The sequence below is a fragment of the Saimiri boliviensis genome, chromosome 4 (assembly GCF_048565385.1).
Source record: "Saimiri boliviensis isolate mSaiBol1 chromosome 4, mSaiBol1.pri, whole genome shotgun sequence".
NCBI classification, from domain to species: Eukaryota; Metazoa; Chordata; class Mammalia; order Primates; family Cebidae; genus Saimiri; species Saimiri boliviensis.
Window position 1 is genome coordinate 126,381,225 of NC_133452.1, and position 17,065 is coordinate 126,398,289.

Sequence of the window (17,065 nt, forward strand, 5' to 3'; positions counted from 1 at the left end):
GTCAGCTTATTAAGCCCTGTGACTTTAGATTTACCTCCTATTACTGAACTGACTTCATTAAAGGGGGATATAAAATTGGAATTAAGTCAGCAGGCAGTTTTAGGGGAGAGATTGTGATATTAATGAGATTGAGGGAGTACTCCCTTCAGGGTATTTCTTTTTCTGCCTTCAAGTTGCCCCTTTGAGCAAATCTCAGAGATGCTCTGTACAGACATTTATTGCTAGAACCCTAAAATCTCATGGAGAATGGAGGAAGAAAGAAAAGCAGAATAAATTACTTAATTTTTTTCAGCGTCAGGGCATGAGACCATGATCTTTCATCATTTTGTTATCAAATACCCAAATTGTATGAAGTCACCTTTGTGTTCTGAATGCCTAATGTCTATTTAGATGCTAGCAAATATTTAATTGTTGCTAATAGTAGAAACACATTTTATTTAATAGTTTTGCAGTGTTTTTCATTTAATATACTTGCTATTGATTGGGTCATTATTGGCTAAAATATTTCAATTAGAGTGGGAAACCAGATGTTTACAATATTTTCTAATCTTTCAGGGTCAGCTCTTCCAGTTTAACCTTAGTTGCTACATTCCTGGTGTCCTCTGAAATGGCTGAAGCTCTGAACTTAGGGGAGGCAGAGGTGCTGGGACTTGGGCTTCAGAGGTATCTACCATATCTCATTGTTGGGATCATCTTTAAAGGGCATGTGCACAGACCTTTCACCCAGTTCTAAAAGCAGAGTACTTCTGTGATTTAAAAATTGCTTGAATTGGTCATAGTCCTTTTTGGAAAAAGATGACAAACTCAAGCCAGATAAATAAGGTACCTAATTAATTTGCTCAATGTAGTCATGATATACTAAAGCTGTCCTGCCCTGGAAAAATGAAGTGGTTATAAATGCCTTGAATTTAAAATGTGTGTTTGTATACCTTTGCGTGACAGGCAACTATGAATAAAAGAAAAACAAGTCTTTTGTTTATACTGCGTATTATAGGAGGCTGTGTGCATTGGCCTTATTTATAGCCCAGTTTTCTATTCATACCCTATTCTCCTCTCCACTTTTCCCTTTCAGGCTAACTTTCTGCTTGCCAGATACTGTTCTAAATGCTTTACTATGTTAAATGAATCTGCATAATAACTCCATGAAGTAAGCGTTATAGTTTTTATTCTATGGATGAGGAAATGGATGCACAGAGAGGCTGAGTGACTTGCCCAGGACCACGCCAGGGGATTATCCTGAGTGGCAGAGCCATGATTCTAACCTCAGCTGTGTGGCTCTGCAGCCTTTGCCCCCTCAGGGCTTACCTACACTGTGCTGTCTCTGCCACTGTCCTGCCTCTTAATTTATCTTGCTGTAATTTTGTAAGTGACTTCAAATCATTTTTCGAATGTGGTGGGAGTACCACCGTACAAACAGATAAAAACTTTCGGCGTATAGTTTGCCTCTAACTCTTTTCGTTCAATAACATTTTGATTCAGCAATTAAACTTTAAAGATATCATTAGTTATTTTGGACCAAATACACCTCTAGAATTACCTTTGGAGTCTTCTGCCAGATATCTTAAGAGTAGAAGAGTTCATTTTCATTTTTCAGGTTCGCTTTTAATAGTTCTGTTGTGTGGTGCAATTAGGCTTTTCTTTTCTGAAAGCACAGCTGTAACTTGCCGTGACAAATGCTGTTGAAGGAAACTGCCACATTGTGAACAGGGTGAAAAAAAGAGATGCTTCAAATTAACTGTTTTCTTTGGTCTGTCATAGACTTATTAGGAGGTTAAATCCTCCTCTGCAGGACTGTTAGTGGCAGGTGCTATTTCTGTCACCAGGACAGTCTCTGCTAATTTTTAATGCAGCGACATCCCCAAATAGAAGCATTCTGTCATTCTCTCAGTCCTTCCATTTGTGGAAGGATTTTGATCAAAGAGTGCTTTTGCTTTTTATTTATTTAGTGAGCAGTAGCGTCATATTTCATACAAAAATACCTTGTGTAATAGTAAAGTAAAATTTAACAAAGTGAAATAGTTTGTTTTCTTTGCTCATTTTTCATATACATAAATTTTTTATTTTAAAAATGAAATAATATAGAAATGTCTTCATTATGTGAAGCTGTTTGTTTATATAATAAATATAAAAATAATAATGCGTAATTCTGTTTGAATGTTGAGACCATGACAATTGCTGCATTCTTGTTTTTATTTTCTCTTTAAGAATCAACGTATTTTTGAGTTAATGATAACAAAAAGCATGTGTAGACTTAAGAATTTCTTTTCTTTTTTTTTTTGAGACGGAGTTTTACTTTTGTTACCCAGGCTGGAGTGCAATGGCGCAATCTCGGCTCACCGCAACCTCCGCCTCCTGGGTTCAAGCAATTCTCCTGCCTCAACCTCCTGAGTAGCTGGGATTACAGGCACGTGCCACCATGCCCAGCTAATTTTTTGTATTTTTAGTAGAGACGGGGTTTCACCATGTTAACCAGGATGGTCTCGATCTCTCGACCTCATGATCCACCCGCCTCAGCCTCCCAAAGTGCTGGGATTACAGGCTTGAGCCACCGCGCCCGGCCTAAGGAATTTCTTTACATGAGTAATGAAAGTTACAAATTTTTATTTTATTTGACTACCTGATAACTTTTTTTTTGTCATGCTTAAAATAAGTCTGTTTTAAACCAGTGATTGAAGTTTTAATCTCTTGGGGCATATAATCTTGGATTCCAAAGAACAGCATCATCATGAAACTCTAGTATAATAGATAAGAAAAATTTCCGCAAAAAAAAAAAAAAATAGACCTGTAAAAGCAAATAATAAAATATTCAGGACCAACCACAAAAACTTCATCTCATTTTTGAATTTTCATTTCCCCGCCTTTCTTATAGCCAATTATCCATTAAGAACTGTTTTTCTGAAAGTTGGCTGGCTTAAAATAATGTTTTTCTGAAAAGTGCATCTCAAATTTGTATTTTAATTCCTTTTTAAGTAGTAGAAAACTAGTTTTATTATTTATACTTGTTTTATTTGTATTGCAAAAGAGTAACTGTTTGTAGATAAAAGAACTCGAATATTTTTAGTTTTTCTTTACAGTTTCTTTAGGCAAATTTGTATTTCTTAAATAACATGAGAATTGAATATATTAAAATAGAATTTTAAAAAGTATTTGCTTTGTAAGTGAACATTTTAAATTAAATGAGAATATTTACATCTAGGGTTTGTAATATGGTAACACATTCTGAGGTTTGATACTCAACACTGTTTCATTTCAGTGTTTTATGGCAGAATTTGAGATTTTTAATAATGTCCCACATTTAAAACATTTGTCTACTTCATTTAGCACAAATCTTTCAGAATATTAAAAGCTGATTTACTGGCTAGTAAATATTAGTTTTGATCTCTCATTTGAACTATTTCACCCCTTGTAAGATTTACCTTGGGAGCTTTTTTCCTCCTGTAGAATACAGTTTATGTTTCAGGTTTACTATTTTTAGATGTTTTTTCTGAAAAATTTTATTTTAGATTCATTAGTAAATTTTCATCTTAATTAGAATAGTTATGACCTGATTAAGACATTTCTTTCACTACTGTCTTTTTAAGCAGTTAGAAAATCATTTGAGTTTATTTTTAAGGGAGTAATTTCAGTTTCAAACAAGCAAGAAAAGCCTAATATGAAATTAAGTATACTGTTTACAAGACACGATACCCACATTATAGAACTGTAAAGAATTTTTGTTAGATTTATAGCAGTTACCATGGAATATTTGCTTCTTTTTTTTCCTTTCTTTTTTTTGAGATAGAGTCTCGTTCTGTCACCCAGGCTGGAGTGCAGTGGTGCAATCTCGGCTCACTCCAACTTTCCCCTTCTGGGTTCAAGCAATTCTTGTTCCTCAGCCTCCTGAGTAGCTGGGACTACAGGTATTACAGGTATGCCCCACCATGCCTGGCATTTATTTATTTATTTATCGTAGAGATGAGGTTTCACCATATTGGCCGGGCTGATCTCAAACACCTGACCTCAAGTGATCCCCCTGCCTCGGTCTCCCGAAGTGCTGGGATTACAGGTGTGAGCCACTGTGCCTGGCCTGCTTTTGTCTTATCAAGGAACTTATATTTCTAATCACATTATCTTTTAGTAAAAAATGAGTGCTTTCTCTTGTTTTCAAAGTGACCTTGACGTTGATATATCAGATTGTGGCTGGTGAAAATGAGAAAGACCTTTGGTAGGTCACCATGTGTGTATAAGGCAAGTGGGAAAATAAGGCTGACACAGTTGTATCATCAGCTGCTAGTTAATTTTAAGTTTTGGCTTTTTCTTCTCCATTTTAAATGAAAGATAGTATCCAATTTACAAAATGGATTTGCTTCAGAGTTTCTTTTTAAATGGGCTTAAATAGAGGTCATGTTAGCACATTTCCTTAACATGTTCTGTTAGAAAACCAAGGCATAATATTGATGACAATTTAGCATCCCGTGGTTATACTTCATTCCGTTCAGAAAGTCCAGAGCTGAATCCATGGCACGCTTCCTTCTGGTAGCATGGGGAGAGGACCTGGCTGTTCTCTGGATCCCTCCGTGGTGTCAGCCAAGAGACTTTCCTGGCTTACTGTTTTCTCCACTGTCAGGGGCCTAGTACCTCCTGCTTCGTCTCTCAGTTTGGGGCTGGGAACATGCTCCCCATCCTATCTTTTGTTGTTGTTGTTGTTTTTGAGACAAGTCTCACTCTGTCACCGAGGCTGGAGTACAGTGGCATGATCTTAGCTCACTGCAACCTCTGCCTCCTGGGTTCAAGCAGTTCTTCTGCTTCAGCCTCCCAAGTAGCTGGGATTACAGACACACACCACTGTACCCGGCTAATTTTTGTAGTTTTTGTAGAAATGGGGATCAGGGGTTTCAACATGTTGGCCAGCCTGGTCTTGAACTCCTGAACTTAGGTAATCCACCCGCCTCAGCCTCCCAAAGTGCGAGGATTACAGATGTGAGCCACCACACCTGGCCTTTTATTTATTTATTTATTTATTTTTGAGACAGGATCTCGCTCTGTTGCCCAGGCTGGAGTGCAGTGGCACAGTCTCAGGTCACTGCAGCCTCGACCTCCCAGGCTGAAGTGATCCTTACACCTCAGCCTCCCAAGTAGCTGGGATTATGGGTACATGCCACCATACCTGGCTAATTTTTGTAGTTTTTGTAGAAATGGGGATCTCACTATGATGCCCAGACTGGTCTTAAACTCCGGGACTCAAATGATCTTCCTGCCTCTGCCTCCCAGAGTGCTCGTATTATAGGCAAGAGTCACCATACCCAGCTTCCTATTTTCTTTTCTCCCAGGCTTTTTGCTGGTCAGAACTCCTTGGAAACCTTAGGTGTTCCAGCCTGAAAGGAGGCTGTGTCTTGTGGTTTTTTTTTTTTTTTTTTTTTTTTTAAATGAAGACATCATGATGTAGCAGGAGGAATAAAACACACTTGGAGTCAGGATACCTAGAGAGTTATACTGATGCTGCTTTTTTTTTTTTTTTTTTTTTTTTGCTGTGAGACCTTGAGCAAATCACTTGCCTTTTAATTTTGGTAGGAATGGTGGGAATTTAGTGTATCTGATGTGTAGTTTGCATTACGTTACATCTGATGTTCCTCATTGCTTTAACATTATATGAATGATCACATATTTCAGAAGGGGATTTGCAAATTATTAGGTTCTTAAAAGGTAGGAACATGTGATTTTTTTATGTAGAATATGCAAATTTTTACATATGGTTGAACAAGAAACTCCTTAGAATTAAGATATTTATAGTTGGGTATATTATGAATAGTTGACATAGTCTCAGTGTATTACTGTAAAATGCCACCATTTCTGGAAGTGTGGTAACATGTTGTATATAAATATAATACATACATATTTTTTTGAGATGGAGTCTTGCTCTGTTGCCCAGGCTGGAGTGCAGTAGTCCGATCTCAGCTCATTGCAACCTCTGCCTCCTGGATTCAAGTGATTCCTGCCTCAGCCTCCTGAGTACTGGGATTACAGGCACACGCCACCACACTCAGATAATTTTTGTATTTTTAGTGGAGTTGGAGTTTCACCATGTTGATCAGGCTGGTCTTAAACTCCTGACCTCATGACCTGCCTGCCTTGGCGTCCCAACGTGCTGGGATTACAGGCTTGAGCTACCATGCCCAGCTATAATACATTTATTTTTAAAGAGATCAGCGTCATACTGTCACCCAAGCTGGTTTGCAATGGCACACTCATAGCTCACTGCAGCCTTGAACTCCTGGGCTGAAGCAATCTTTCCATCTCAGCCTCCCAAGAAGCTGCAACTTGCTACCATGCCTGGCTAATTTAAAAAATTTTTTGTAGAGATGGAGTCTTGCTGTGTTGTCCAGGCTGGTCTCAAACTTCTGGCTTGAAGCATTCCTTCTGCCTTGGCCTCCCAAAGTGCTGGGATTACAGGTGTGAGCCACTGCAGCTGGCCCATAAATATATTAACATTATAACTAAAATGTACTCTTTATCTGTTTACCAAAAGTACAGGTTGTCATCCTTTTATTTTTTTTATAGGCTAAAACATTTAGTGCTACTAGGAGACAAAAATAATAAAGTAACACTGATAAGTAAAAATGCTATATTTAAAATTCCTAAACATTTGCATATCAAAATTTAAATTGTTCGTGTCATTTCTTGGGAGAAAATGAAGCAGAAAGAAGATTATTTAAAAGTTATACTCTTGTGATTGAAAATCTGTCTGAAATATATCAGTTTATTTTCTTGTCCTAGTTCAAGGTGGTAAGCCTAATTAAACTTTATTGAGTATCTTGCCACAGAGTGAATCATGAATAGTTACGTTTACTACGATTTTATCAGTGATCTGTGTGGAAGGTGGGAGATTAAATTAAATGTGTGCGGGCACCAGTCAACGATTTATTAAATATTTTAATGCTTTGCATGTTTTCTTTCAAGTAGAACTATGAGGGATAGTATATTACAGGCTCTAATTTCTTTTCTTTTCTTTTCTTTTTTTTTTTGAGACAGAGTCTCACTCTGTTACCAGGCGCCAGGCTGGAGTGCAGTGGCACGACCTTGGCTCACTGCAACCTCCACCTCCCTGGTTCAAGCAATTCTCCTGGCAGGCTCTAATTGCTTTGGTTTCTAATGTTTGACTGTATAAAAATATAATCATTGTAAGATGGCAGTATTCATTATGATATTTAATTTATGCTACCACTCAAATGGTTAGATTGTGAAATAATGTTGCTTAATGGTGTTTGAAAGATTTGTATACCCCTTGAGACTCTAGATAGCACCCCGACTGATGCCCTAACAGAAAAAGATGCTTGGAGCATTCAGAAGTTATGCCTCAGGGAGGGGCAGTTGAGATTTGTTCCCTGATACTAGGCCCATTCCTTAAATACTTGTGACTGATGAGATTGACTTTGGAGTGGGAGAGAGAGAAGGAATTTGGGGTGCGGTAGTATCTTAGAAGCTTAAGGAGAGCACCAGGAAGCAAATTGTAGGGCAGAAGAGGGATGAGTGCCTTTCAAGAGAGGGTGGGGAGGTTTGGGAGGAGTGAGCCAGTAGTGTAGAGAGTCCTCACACTATCCTGCCTCCCAGCTGTTCCCTTTTCCATCAGATGCTGAGTGATTTGACATTGCAGCCGACCATGGAGGGCAGCATGGGTGATTAGGGAGGCTGCATAGCACCATGGGATTCACATTAGGCAGTCCAGTGTAAGCCAGACTTAAGCCAGGCCCACGCAACAAATTTGCCCACTAGCTGTTATTCACAATTTGCTGAAGTTATCACTGACTGATAAACACAGAATACCAGCAGGTGGGAGGAAATGTTGTCTAATTTCTATTATTAGCTTGTGTTCCATCTGCTGATTATAAAAGTATCACTGGTTCATTTATTTTAACCTCTCAATTGAAGCTTACTATAGGAAAACAAATTGTAGGATACATCTTACTAGTTGTGGGAAATCAAATTTAATTTGAATAGCAATTAGTAAATAGAATGATACTTTATGCTGAACCTAAGTAGCTACGTCCATAGTTTATTAAAGAAATGTTGGTTTAACTCAATTGTGGATAATTTTATTATTTTCATTTAGGAAATAATCACAATATGTTAAGTAAATGGTAGATCATTTTTTGCCCTTTCTTCTTCATGACTTTAAAAATAAGAATGGAAAACATGAATTTTACATTTTTCCCCCACCGTGTTAGGTTTTTTTAAATGAATTACTGTGGTACGTTTTTATTTCAAACCATTCATGTCTCTGAACCCTTTTTGTCCTCAGACTTTTTGCCTGAGTGTTTAATAGCAAATATTAACTATTCCTATAGACTTTTGTATTTTTGAGAAAAAAGTAGCAGCATGGACAATTTCAGTTAATTTTTTTTTTTAAACAAAGTATTGTTTTTCACAAGAAACCATAACAACAGTTGTGGGACTTTGTTAGGGCTTGGGTATGTGGCCCAAAAGTCATTGAGATGTTACTTGGATGAAGTCATCATAGCTCATAGCTCAGGGTCTGGTTCCTAGCCCAGGGAGACTCACCCTTTCTAGGTAAACAAACACCAAGGTACCTGATGTGTAAATCGGAACTTCAGTTTATTAACATATAATGAAAAGAATATAACAGCCAAGTGGATTGGACATTCATGTTGGATAGAAGACTAGTGCATTTTTTCCTATTAGAAAAGCTGTATGAGAAGCCATAGTGTGCATGGAAATGGGAGTATAGGGATTGTATTTTGACCAGCAAAAAAGTTTTATTTGGATGAAGTCCAGCTTACCAGTTTTTTTCTTTTGTGGTTCATGCTTTTGATGTCATGTCTAAGAAGTTGTTGCCTAATCCAAGATTGTAAAGATATGCACCTACATTTTTTTCTAGAAGTTTTGTAGTTTTATCCCTTACATTTAGGACTGTGGTCTGTTTTGAATTAACTTTTGTATGTGATGCTAGGTACATATGTTAGTTATGTATGAATGTCTACTTGTTACAGCACTATTTGTTGAAAAAGACTTCCTTTATTCCACTGATTTGCCTTGGCACCTCTCTTAAGAATCTGTTGATCTTATATTGCTGGGTCTGTCTGGACCCTATTCAGTTCCATTGATCCATGTGTTTAATTTTATGCTATTACCATACCATCTTGATGATGATAGCTTTAAATGTTGCAATCAGATAATGTGAGTCCCAGTTTTGTCCTTTTACGTAATTGTTTTGGCCAGTCTATTCCTTTTTATTTCCATGTAAATTTTTAAATCAGTTTTCTTTATCAGTTTCTATAAAAATATTTGCCATGATTTTGACTGTAATTGTGTCGAGTCTAAAGATCAGTTGGATGCAGTGGCTTACACCTGTAATCCCAACACTTTGGGAAGCCAACGTGAGTGGATCGCTTGAGCCCAGGAGTTCAAGACCAATCTGGACAACATGGCGAAACCCTGTCTCTACAAAAAACACACATCTGTAGTCCCAGCTATTTGGGAGGCTGAGGTGGCAGCGGACTGCTTGAGCCTGGGAAGTGGAGGTTGCATTGAGCCGAGATTCTGCCACTTGCACTCCAGCCTGGGGGGGACAGAGCAGGGGAATACCCTGCCTCAAAAAAAAAAAATCTTTTGGGGAGAAATTCACAAGTAATAATATTGAGTCATGTAATCTGTGAAAGAAGTATGTATTTAGGTTTCCTTTACTTTCTCTCAGCCATCTTTACAGGTATTATTATATGCAGTTATAGGTATATTATATAGACTCATCTCTGGGTTCAAATCGTGGTTCTGCCACTTATGAAGTGACCTTGGGCAAGTTTCTTAGCTTCTGTGAGCCTCTTCTTCCTTGTCTATAAAATAGGGGTAATATCTCATTGATTTTGTCTAAGGGTTAAATGAATTGATGTATGTTAAAGGCCTAATGTTATGCCTGGCAAAAAGCTTACTGCATAATCCAAGTTAGTTGTTGTCATGATTATCATCATTGTCATCTTTACCATCAAGAAATGATGGCCTGTTGCACCCACCTCTGCCAAATAGTTATTCTTACCCACAACCAGACCGTTAGTAGCAGCTGCTCAGGGCTCCCTTTATGGTCAGCATGGCTGATGAACACTGCCGCCAAACGCTTGCTCTTAGGGGCTGTCTTTTCTCTATGCCACACTGCCATTCTCCAGCTGTAGCTGCTTACACATTCTTCCTTTGGATTATGTTCATACCATTGATTATGTTAATACCATTGTTAATTCCACAGCTTTCCTTTGCATTTAGTTCAGTCTTCCTTTGATTTTTCCAATATTGCTTTCTGATTTTGCTTGGAAAAGTTAGTTTTAACTTTTTGTCTGTCACTGTCTGACTCTCTCCTACTATGTGTTTATGTGTTTAATTTTTAGAGTTTTGGGGTAGCTCATAATCACCCCATTTTCCACTTGAGTATTTTGTAGATTGGGCAGTAACTTAAGTTTTTTAAAATAACTTCAAATGATTACACAGAATATGTATTTTAGAATTTTTCCTCATTTATGGGAAAGTGGGGGGAGAAAACAGGATTTTTATTTAAAACTTTTTAGAAGATGAGATGTGAAAATAATTTGCTATTGACTAAATCAGATTGTTGTTACACCGTTAGTCTTACGGATTCAGAAAGTCCATTGTTTTGAAATCAGAACTTGGTCACTAACCCTGTCCTGATGAGGTTTTCGAGTCAGCACTCTCAGGGTCCTTCAGGGAAATCAAAGTGATTTCTCATGGGGGGATTTGGGACATCTGTGTCTATGTGGTGTCTGCATTTTTTGTACAGTCATGGTTTAACTTCAGAAAGAGTCTGTATTTGGGACTAAATATTCTACTCTTTTCTGAATCATCAAATTATCATTACATTATATTCAGTATCGGTTTTAGAACAAAATGTGCTGCTTCCCAACTGTTTAAATCTGGGCAAAGCATGTATCTCATCTGCCCATCAGTTTCTTTAATGGGAATATTTATCTGTTTTGAGGATTAATTTAAGTTATGCTCTTAGAGTAGTGCCACTAGGCACATGGTAGATAAGACATGTTAGCAGCTTATTCTCATTCTTTGAAGAGTGACATCTCATGCTTGCTTTATTCAATAAAAAATATTTAGCCAAATTGATGGTTTAACCAGTTGTTTTGTTCTTTAATAATTCTGCTTAGCTAGGAAATACTGAAGGTTTTTTTTCCCCCCAAACTGTGAATCTGCTTGTTTTTACTTAACAGCTGGTATAACTACTGTCGTAGTTCGGGGATAGTATTTTGACTCCACGGTGATATTAATTTAAAATTTGGGAAAATAGTAAGTTTGGTTTTATTTTTTAAGATGACAGGGAAATTTTGTCTTCCAGTAGTGAATGTGATTTTCTAAAGACCTTGTTTTTTACCTTGTTTCTACATAAACTAACTCAGTCATAAGGAAGGTATTTGATTTGCTGACAGCCACGTAGGAAATCACGACTCTTGGCTGCATCATTTGTTTCCCCAGTCCCAGATGATTCAATTTCCTTAGAAACTGCATGATGTGCATGATTTATGAATTATGTATCAAGTTAGCTTGAGAACTCAGTTGTTTAGACCTTGTTTTAAAGACAAAAATAATCTGAGTAATATTAATGAATAAATGATTTGTAGAATAAGTATATATTTAAATGTTTAAAATTAAATATGAAATTAAAAATATGGAAATGATCTTTATATAATCAAAACAGTCATAATTTTGTGCCCTAAAGGAAATTTAGTGCACAATTCAGAGTTAAAAGGCATATAACTTTTACGTCTCATAAAGTGAATTCAAAATCACTTAAGCAGCCTCAGTTTGAAATGACACAACAGTAGCAAAACTTGCTGATTCTACTTTTTATGAATCAGTTATGGGTGAGAAGTGTTCTTGTTTGTAAGGGATTACTGATAATTATTATCAACAGAATAAAGGCTTACCCTAACAAGATCTGGGGAGGATTACAGTTTGGTTTAATACAGTTATGTTCATTTCCTCTGTGGAAATGTATTTAATGGGACTACTTTAGTATGGTCGTTAGAGCAGTGTCTCTTCTATGATGTGATCTTAAAAAAATGTACTATTGCAGTGGAATTTTAGGTAAATCTGTGTTGAGCTTCAGCAGATTTGAATTGTCAAAAGAGACTAAGATGAATTAAGATTTCCTTGGAGCAAGCAATATAATATTTCATGTTATTTCTTTCTCTTTAAATCAGTATATAGTATCAATAATAAATTTTAATAATATCAAAACAGTTATCTCTGTGAAACTAAGGTCATAATTATCTTAAAATTTTTTAGCATTTATTTTTAGTCTTATTTAATGACATCTTTTCCTAGAACTGTATTTCAAAGTCATTGCAATAACCTGGTTTTCAGAATTTGGAAATTGTCTAAACCCTTCTGATTGTGGAGTCACAGATGATCTGTCTGATTACCATGCATTCAATCCTTACGGTAAAAATCTAATTGTAGTTGGAGCCATTGGGGTGTTTTACTAATTGTGTAATATATACACCTTAATGTATCTTGCATCTTGGTAGTTGAATTTGTAAATGAAATCTATGACTTAAACAGTATATTCAGATTTAAGCAGTAAAGATACCCAGCTAAATTGTCAACAATTTGGAAGACTGAATTTGATCATATGTTTGGTATTGAGGACTTTAGATTCAGTGAAATGATGTCATGACCTTTAACCTTTGTTCTTTACTTTCATTTACGTGATGGGAAAGCCGCCTTCATTTCTAGCACTGTAATTCCCATTTTTGGAGATTTGGTTACAAAGAAATTTTATCTGTGCTTTTCAGATTTCTCTATGAACTATAGAAATTCCTGTGGCACTGGCTCTTTGGGAGTTGTTTACGCTTTAACATAAGGCATCTTAGAATAATGTAAAAGGTCAGGGTCACCACAGTATTAAGTATTTGAGCTCTTGGTCTGTCAGGATGGGAGTTGACCTTGTTGACCAGCTTGGTGTGCCTGTAAGGTTCATATTCGGGGTTGTAGGAGTTGGAAAAGTGTCTCCTCATATCTTTCTTACTGAAAGGGAGCTCTGCCTCTGGCTGTGCAGAAAATGATTGCATGAAAAGTTTGATAATTATATCAAAAGAAAATGGTGGTGGTTAGGTTAAATGGAAGATGCTTGTACTCACCTTGTTCTGTTAAAGGCTATCCTATTTTTCTTTTTCATATTTTCAGTCTTAACACTTAAGAAATCAAAGGTGTTATTTAATCAATAGTGTCACTACTATAGATATTAAGAAAGAAAAAAACACTACCTATGGAAAACTAAGCAAAGTATCAAGTAAGATTGCAGCATAAATTTAAAAAGTGACTTCCCAAGGAGTGGGCTATATCCAACACTTGGCTTATATTGTTGTCCTTGTTCTAGAGTTAATGGTAGGTGTGCTATAGTGTTTTAGGAGCCCAAGGGTTTTACAATCTTGGTTCTGCCAGTTAACCTCTCTAAGATTGACTTTCTTCTCCTGCAAAATATGGATAACATCCATTTACCTGATTTTTGCAGGAATCAAATGGGATGATTTATGTAAAGCATTTAGCTCAATGCTTAACACATTAAAAACAGCTCCAAATGGCAGCTATTATTGCATAGATTTTTATCTCAGCTACGTATTTTGGGTTATTTGTCAGTACTGTACTATCTTTTAATGTATGATATTCTTTCTATGTTCAGGGCCTTCTTAAAGGATAATGATTTCCCCTTTCTCAAATTGAATTTGACCTTTTGAAAAGACTGGAATTTACTGAAGACAAGGAATTATCCAGTGCTTTATGAATGGGGATGTTTATATTGGATTGGCTGGCTGCCAGGTGGCAAACAACATTCAAAAGCAGACATAAATTTTTCCTTTTCAAGAGGCCACATGGTGCTTCTTTCCTGCGTCAGGCTCCCATGATTATCAATGGGTGTAATGTGTATAGAGCAAGGGAAAGGTCTTGCTACTAAAAAGTAGGGCACTGTGCTATATCAGATAAATTAGTATGTTCCCATGAGCTCATGCTTTGTCCTAAAAGATGTCTTTGTCTCGAGGTCCTGTTAGAATCTAGCTAGTAGTTAAGAGTCGGTATTTAATATAATTCTCAGTGGTTGAATTCTACTAGGATGTTCATAGGTTGTAAAAAAACAAAAACAAAAAACAAAAAAAAAAACAAAAAAAAAACACCAAGAAACAAAAAACCTAGTAGTATTAAAGCCCAAACAAAAATATTTATTAAAATCTTACATGCTATACTTTATTAAAGTGTTACTGGCTGAGTTTTCTGTTACCAAATTTAAAAGGTTGACTTATATTTTTTCCCTAAGTTTTAAGAAAAGTGGTGCTTAAATTTATAGCTAATTGTCCATGGGTATCAGAAAATATAATTTTGATTGTTTATAGAATTATATTATAAAATTTAAGTGGAGTGCTTATGTTGTTAATTCCATGTCATCGTTCATTCTCCCTTATAATGCTGTTTTCAAGCCTGTTTTCAGATTATTCCTAAAATGTAAAAATTAGTGAATGAAAAAACAAATGAATGAGAAACAAATAAGAAGTAGAAATGTTAGTAGATATTAAGGATAGAAATTGGCTTAAATTCCTCCCATATTAACTATTATGTAGACTGCTGAGCATGGTGGCTCATGCCTGTAATCTTAGCACTTTGGGAGGCCAAGGTGGGCAGATCACCTGAGATCAGGCATTCAAGACCAGCCTGGCCAACATGGCGAAACCCCTCCTATACCAAAAATACAAAAATTAGCTTTCTGTGGTGGCACATGCCTGTAATCTGAGCTACTCAGGAGGCTGAGTCAGGAGAATTGCTTGAACCTGGGAGGTATAGGTTGTAATAAGCTGAGATCATACCCTTGCACTCCAGCTTAGGTGACAGAGCAAGACTCTGTCTCCAAAAAAAAGTATTATATGACTTATTAATAAGATTAGAACATTAAATAAATTTTATATTATCATTTCTTTAGTCTTATATTATGATTTTTTCCTTAGAGCTTCTCAAACATCTTATTATATGTAAGTCCTTTATGAACATGTCAGGAGTCTTTGGGTTCTCCATGTACTTATAAAGATGAAGTTGTATATTTGGTGGGGTGTAGGGGTGGGAAGATAATTTTAATTCTCTCTGGACATTTTATAAGAGAAGACATTTCTGATCCTTGACTAGCTTGTGAATAATACATATTAAGCAAATATATACTCCCAGTATGAAAATAGTTTACAGGAGTCTTTCATATTATTATCTTATTAGATATTCTCAGATAGTAGTATTTCCTCATTATATAGCACACAGACCTGAGGATCAGAGAAGTTAAAGGTTTTGCTTAAGTTTATACAAATGACAGTCCTTAAACAAGTATCTCCTGAGTATAAGTGAAAAACAGCCTTCGAGACTGGGGAGATAAGACAACTAAATGCATTGGATGCGATCCTAGAACAAAAAGAGTGTATTAATGAAAAATGGGTGAAATCCATATAAAGTCTTGAATTGATGTTTTAAAAAACATGGAAAAGGTTAATAATTCTTTGGGGGAACATAAAAAGTTTGAAGACAACCGAACAGATTAAAATTTTGCATGTGTGTGGGTAGATAGGAAGTTTCTTTTCCCCCCTGAGACAATGTGGAGTGCATTAGTGTGATCATGGCTTATTGCAGCTTTGACTTCCTGGGATCAGGTGATCCTCCTACCTCAGCCTCCTGAGTTCCTGGGGCTAACAGGTATGCGCCATCATGCCTGGCTAATTTTTTGTATTTTTTTGTAGAGATGGGATTTCACCATGTTGCCCAGGCTGTTCTCGAACTTTTGGGCTCAACTACTCCTCCCTCCTCAGCTTCCCAAAGTGCTGGGATTATAGGCATGAGCCACCATGCCCAGCCTTAGATAAGAGTTTTTATGTGTTTATTTTTTTATCAAGTTGTTGCTATATCCGTGGCATTGTAACTATTACACTTTTGAAAATGCTTCTCTATAACGTTTTGAAACTTGCTCAGTTTCTTGAATCTTCCACAAGACAAAACTTAATTTTATGTTCTAGAGAAAGGTAGCTTCTTTTTGCTGGTGATATTCTCATCCTGAGATATCCGAGGCACTATGGAGATTGGAGATAGGAGTTTTTCATTGTACTGTTGCTTTTAGTAGAGAAACTTCAAAAATAACATAAATGCTTATCAAATTGTAATAGATAAGTTTTTTTTTTTTTTGAGATGGAGTTTTGCTCTTGTTGCCCAGGCTGGAGTACAATGGCATGATCTCAACTTACCGCAACCTTCGCCTCCTGGATTCAAGCGATTTTCCTGCCAAAGCCTCATGAGTAGCTGAGATTACAGGCATGTGCCACCACGCCTGGCTAATTTTTTGTATTTTTAGTAGAGATGTGGTTTATCCATGTTGATCAGGCTGGTCTCAAACTCCTGACCTCATGATCCACCCACCTTGGCCTCCCAAAGTGCTGGGATTACAGACGTGAGCCACTACGTCTGGCCAGTAATAGATAAGTTAATGCTGCTATAGTTGGACAGTTATAATTATGTACAGTTAAGAAAATGAACTAGAATTATATCAACAAGGTTAATGCAAAAAAAAAAAGGTAAGTAAAGTAGGTTGCCAATTAAAAACAAACCTTTTAATACTTTTCTAAAAACTTTATGCTATATGTACGTGATTACAAAATCAAACAGTACAGAAGGATTTATAATGAAAATGAAGTGTTTCAATTCCTCTTCTTCCCTTTCTCTACTTAGTTCCTGCAATCTACTGAAATCACGTTTAGGTGTGTCTGGTGGTTACAGGCATACCTTGGCGATACTGTGAGTTCAGTTCCAGACCTCCACAATAAAGCAGGTATTGCAGTAAGTCAAGTCAGAGAAATTTTTTTTGGATTCTTCATAGATATAAAATTATGTTTGTACTATACTGTAGTCTATTACATGTGCAACAGTATTGTGTCTAAAAGAACAATATATACACCTTAGTTAAAAAGACCTTATTGGCTGGGCACGGTGGCTTATGCCAATCCCAGCATTTTGGGAGGTGGAGGCAGGCAGATCACTTGAGGTCAGG

At 36.6% G+C, this 17,065-nt stretch overlaps 1 protein-coding gene and 1 long non-coding RNA gene across 28 annotated transcripts in view; both read left to right on the forward strand.

Moving 5' to 3' along the window:
• LOC141584333 (uncharacterized) overlaps window positions 1–14,233 on the forward strand; it is a 39,961-nt gene extending 25,728 nt beyond the window's left edge. The window contains exon 2 of the long non-coding RNA XR_012517336.1: window positions 556–14,233. This is a non-coding gene — a long non-coding RNA (uncharacterized LOC141584333). The remainder of the gene's footprint in view (window positions 1–555) is intronic.
• Window positions 1–17,065, forward strand: part of DST (dystonin) — a 498,104-nt gene that overhangs the window by 141,550 nt on the left and 339,489 nt on the right. The window lies entirely within an intron of this gene.